The sequence below is a fragment of the Triticum urartu genome, chromosome 1, assembly GCF_003073215.2.
Source record: "Triticum urartu cultivar G1812 chromosome 1, Tu2.1, whole genome shotgun sequence".
Lineage (NCBI taxonomy): Eukaryota > Viridiplantae > Streptophyta > Magnoliopsida > Poales > Poaceae > Triticum > Triticum urartu.
In genome coordinates this window covers 4384884-4390434 of record NC_053022.1, presented here as the reverse complement: position 1 = coordinate 4390434, position 5551 = coordinate 4384884, and the positions used below count along the sequence as shown (strand labels likewise).

General features: G+C 49.3%; 1 pseudogene; it reads left to right on the top strand.

The window, feature by feature from the left end:
- The first annotated feature begins 944 nt into the window (after positions 1-944).
- Positions 945-4879, top strand: LOC125540940 (annotated as a pseudogene).
- Positions 4880-5551: the final 672 nt, after the last annotated feature.

Genomic DNA, 5551 nt, shown 5'->3' with positions numbered 1-5551 from the left:
CCACCAGCCTGCCTCACCACACCGCTGTTGTCCCTGCCAAGACCGCCGCCTCTACACGTCTTCCATTGTGCGCCGTCGTCAGCCACCACCACACCGAGCCCCCCGAGGCAACCTCCAGCACCACCACCGTGCCCAGCAGCCGTGGAGGCCCGGCATCACCACGCCCACCAGCAGCCACGCCTAGGTCCCGACTGGCCAGATCCAGATCGAGGGAGGAGGATCAGGATGGAATCGAGATCTTCGGCCGCCGCAGCTGCAGGCAACACCGCCGAACGAAGCTCCATCACCCCCGCAGCCACCGCGCCATGCCGCCACCACGCCCTCGCATCACCACGCCGCCAAGCACCGCGCCATGGCCCAGCAGAGGCCCTTGGCGGTGGCGAGGGGAAGGGGAGGGAAGGAGGGCAGTCGGCGGCGGGGATCTAGAGTTCCCCCCGTGTCGCCTTGAGGAGCGACGCGGGGGTCGGCGGTCCGTCCAAGATCTCGTCTCGTAGAAAGGCAGGCTATTCTAAGCCCACTTAATTATGAATAAAGAAATATATTAATACAAATATTATTGCCTTTAGGGCATACAAATATGGACTCTCGCCGGCCCTTTGTGGCCAGCATTTATGTTTAATTATGATTTTTAGTTTCAAAATATTTTCACGCGCTTACTCAAGGAAGTTGGTCGGGCTAGCGTTGGAAGCATGCGCCGACCCAAACGCGAAAACGTACATAATTGTCCATTGGGCCGAACCAAACGGACAAATCGCGGGCAAAGCACGCGTCCGTTTGATCGTCTGGTTGGAGTTGCTCTTAGATCCTAGCACCACCACTGGCCAAGACATGGTTAAGCGTGGTTCGTGAGCTGGTCTTGGCACATGCCTAGACAAAATGATTGCGTTATGTAGGACCTTAGTACTACACGGGTTGCCGACGCTCGCATCTTCATAGGGCACAGTCGTCGAGGAGTACGAGGTAGTGCTAGGCTCGGATCAGATGTCCCAGCTGGGTCTGGTCTCACTCCTATGAGTGCAGCCTCCGCTAGCTTTTGGACCTGCTTGCACTCTCACGCCCCAAAAAGAGAGCCCCAGCTCCGGAGCGAGCGCCTAAACACCAGCCAGCCGCTCTCCGCCGGCGTGCCCACCACCACGGCCGGATGGCGACGCTCGACGTCGGCTTCTGAGGAGCTTCATCGACAACAACAAGCTAGGTAACCTCTTTCCAAGCCGTTCCTCTCTCTATGTTTGAATGTTTCTACCCCACCGTGCGCATCTGGTATAGTACAAAAATGTCCCCCTTCACTCACTCACTCACTACGTACGTCTGTCGCAGCACAAATCAAAGACCCTCCCAACAAATCCATGGCCGCCGGTGGATGGAAATGGGATGTTGCTGCGGTCATAACCGTGGTTGGCTGGTTCGTGACGCCCATCATCACCTTGCTCTTGGCCAAGATCCTTGCCTTCATCGGTTTCGACGACGACTACGTGTCGCAGAAGCTCTTGCATCTGGAGACCCGCATTATCCCGGACCTGCAGCAGACGCTGCATGCCGTAGATCAGAAGAGGATGATGCAGAGGGAAGATGTATCCGACGAGTCCAAGTCCATCCTCGACAAGATGGCCACAAGCCTGAGGCACGCTCGGGAGGAGGTAGACGACATCTTCGATGACAAGCGGGAGATCGATCTCTACCGCAACAGGTTCCCACAAGGCCTCTACCCCGTTGTGGCCGCCCGCCTTGCTGCCTTCAAAAGCAGCCGCGAGTGGACTGGATGGGCCTGGCCATTACAGTGGGCAGCATGGAAGATCTCCTTGCGTTGGTTAGAGAATGCACTTCAGGTGACTGCCAACATTAGCTCCGCCTGCATTGCTCGCTTGAACATGAGCTGCATGTGGATTGGGCGCTTCAACATGGTCCGGGCCAGACCAGCTCCGCCGTTGCAGTGGGTGTTGAAGATCTTGTCGTGTGGGCAAAAGGATATACTTCCGGTGACTGTTGTGCACCCCCACCAGACCAATGCTGCCGCCTCGAATGAATCAGTTCTGGAGGTTCCAGTGGCCATCTCAGATCACTTATCAGTCCCGTTGGCTGCACCCTCAAATTCCTTGGGGCACTCGCTCTCTTGCTGGTGGAGGAGCTCGTTGGGACTCTTGAAGAAATGTTGTAGATCCATCTTCTACTGGTTAGTTCATGCCATTGAGATTGCAGGCTATTACAGAGACTGGTCCTATTGCATAGTTGGCATCACAAGTCACCAGGTATACCCAGTTTCACCACCCACCCCCTCATCTCATATATATGCCTTCTATGCACAGGTGTAAAAAATTAAAGATTAAATTGCATTATTTGTAACATGGGGACAAACTCATATGGCTTTTCTGTACGGAACTCACCTACACCGTTTGTATGGTATATATGATAGACATACCGGCCTGTATGATTTGGTCCACATAAATGAACAGTGAATGTGTATGCATATGTCTGGAAATATAAGTATGCATGATCTACTATTATCATCTGAACCAACCTTTAAATGTTCATTTCTCCCAGTGCCCAGTTTTGTTCTACCAATGATTTTTGTATTTCTTGTTCCTCGACACTTTCCCCACTCGTGATCTCTTGTTTGTTATGCATTCTAGTACTCATCTAACTCCCATTGATATAACAGATATATGAGTGTCGTACTCATCTAACAGTTTTTTGCTTGCAGGATAATGCCACTGTTTGATTTTGTCCTTTCTGTCATCTCAAGACGGAACTTGAGGAAAAGAATAGAGGAGGTTGAAAAAATCGTCAGTCAACTGAAGAATTCACCACTCTTGCGTGAAGAAAGCAAGAGCGCACTGGTTGAGATGGCCAACAAGTATAGGGTCCCTGCTAGAGCTTCTAGCAGTCGGAAGGTATTTGGTCTAGAGACGTTGCGTGAAGATATCATGACAAAGCTCCGTGAGACACCAAACTCGGCTAGTAGTCTGTGTTACTCTGTGATTGGCATATATGGTGTTGCGGGGTCTGGAAAGTCTACCTTTGCAAGTTATATTAAAGATTATATAAAGAAGGAATGCAAGAAGAAACTTTTTGACACCATCATGTGCATTCATGTGTCTGAGACATTTAGTGTGGATGTTATATTTCAAGAAATGCTGAAAGATATTACCAAAGATAGTACCAAAGATTCATTCGCAAAAAAAAAAGAAGAAGAAGTACCAAAGTGTGTCCCAATATTTCTGATCATGGGGGTCTAAAAGAAAAGCTGAAGAAAGCATTATGCGGCAAACGTTTCTTCTTGATATTGGATGATGTCTGGGTGAAGAACACGAACGACCCACAACTATGGGAACTAAAATCTGTACTCGATGTTGGGATGAAAGAAAGCAAAATCTTGGTGACAGCTCGAACAAAAGTTGCAGCTGGAGCTCTGTCGGCTGATGTGCTGATTGAAACGCCTGATTTGGATGAGGATGAATACTTCAACATGTTTATGCATTATGCACTGGGTGGTAGAGATGTCCCTAATAAAGAAGAATTTTCACGAGTTGGTAGGGTGATTGCACAAAAGCTACACCAATCACCTATTGCAGCAGTAGCAGTAGCCGGGCGACTTGGGGCAAGCGAAGATATCAATTTTTGGACAAATACTGCAAACCAAAGCAAGTTGAATAACACTATGGATGCTCTTTGGTGGAGCTATCAGCCTCTTAATCCGGACATCAAGCGATGTTTTGAATTCTGCAATATTTTTCCCCGGAGAACCAAGTTGCATAAGAACAATTTAGTTCACTTATGGATTGCACAAGGCTTTATAAAGACCAGTTCTGAAAAAGAGGATATGGAAAATGTCGCTGAGCGCTACATTCAAGAGTTAGTGTCATGCTCATTTCTACAACCAGAAGGAGCTTGTTCAAGTTCTGGCACTGAGCTCTTTAGAATTCATGATCTTTTGCATGATTTATTGGAAAATGTGGCTGGAAGTGATTACTTCAGAGTTGACAATGAAAGGAGCCAGATAGGAGAAGGTTGGAAAGGATCCATCCCTCAAGATGTCTGCCATCTTTTAGTTCAAAATTATGATGAAGAATTGATTACCGAGAAGATCCTTGAGTTGAAATATTTACGCACCCTCATTATTTATGATGTTGGAAAGGATATACAAGTTGAGAAAAAAGTTATTGAGAAAATCTGCATGAGGCTGCCAAAGTTGCGGGTACTGAATGTTTCTTACAGAGCTGGTAGAACAGGGGAACCCAATAAGTTCTTCTTCCCAGAGTCTATTTGTATGTTAAAGCATCTACGCCATCTTGCTTTCCGGACAGACGGCCCATGCATCATTATTTTGCCAGAGGCACTAACTAAACTTTACCATCTCCAGTTGCTAAATCTTGGTGATGGTGAGAACGTGGAGTTTACCTCTCTTGATCTTCTCAACCTGCAGCACATAATCTGGAAGTGCATGAACTTTCCTAACGTAGGCAAGCTGGCCTCACTCCAAACATTGCCATACTTCATAGTAAGGAATGAAAAAGGTTATGAGGTAAATCAGCTAAGGGACCTGAACAAGCTTCACGGCAAATTGAACATCAGTGGGCTTGAGAACGTTAAAAGCAAGGAGGAAGCTCTTGAAGCCAATCTAACTGCCAAGGAAGGGATCGCGACACTGGTACTGGAATGGGATGGTGATGACACAATGTGCAGTCCCGAAGTCCAAGCAGAAGTGCTTGAGGGCCTGTGTCCTCCCATTGGGCTTGAAACACTAGAAATCGATGGTTACAAAGGTTCGAGGTACCCAGGTTGGATGGTATGTAAGGAGAACGGTGGCCCCAATAATCTGCAAAGACTTGAATTATCTGTATGGATACAATGGGGACCTGGTCCGGGGCTGGAGGCTTTGTAGTTGCCACGCCCTCAGCTACTCTCTCTCTCTCTCAGCTCACTCACGGACAGGGGTAGGAGAGGAAGAATAGTGAACACAAGATTTTTCGGTCGGCGCACGAATGCCGCCACGAGTGTACAAACGCCCCAATCCTTTTCTTCCTTACAGTGGCTACATGGCTACACACGGCTCATACCGGCGCTTGGTGGCACGTTTCACACTGTAATCAGCAATATATGGGTCTTTTATGCCCTGGCGCGCACACACACTCTGGCATGGTGTGTTATCAGCTCGGCCCGGCCACCCCTCACAACGATCTCACGCGAAGGACTCGGCTGCTCTCAACAGCCCATGCATGCATGACTCAGCACGCAGCCACATCTCTAGTTAGCTTATCCATACAAACTAACTAATTTCCTAACCTGCAGCATACACCATACACACACATGCTGGTCACCACACCTAGACGTGGTTTAATCCTAACACTCCCCCTAAACCACGACTTGGCTTGCCGTCGCTAGAGTTATTGCAGCTCTCGCTGTTGTCGTCGTCACCACGGCCGTGACCCAGCCCGCGGACCCGACCTGGCGCACCGACACCGGTCGCACCGTGCTCCGTCACGATCCGGCGACATACACCGAGCTCCTTCTCCGCCGGCGACACACGCTTAGCATCCCACTGCGTCCCGCACGT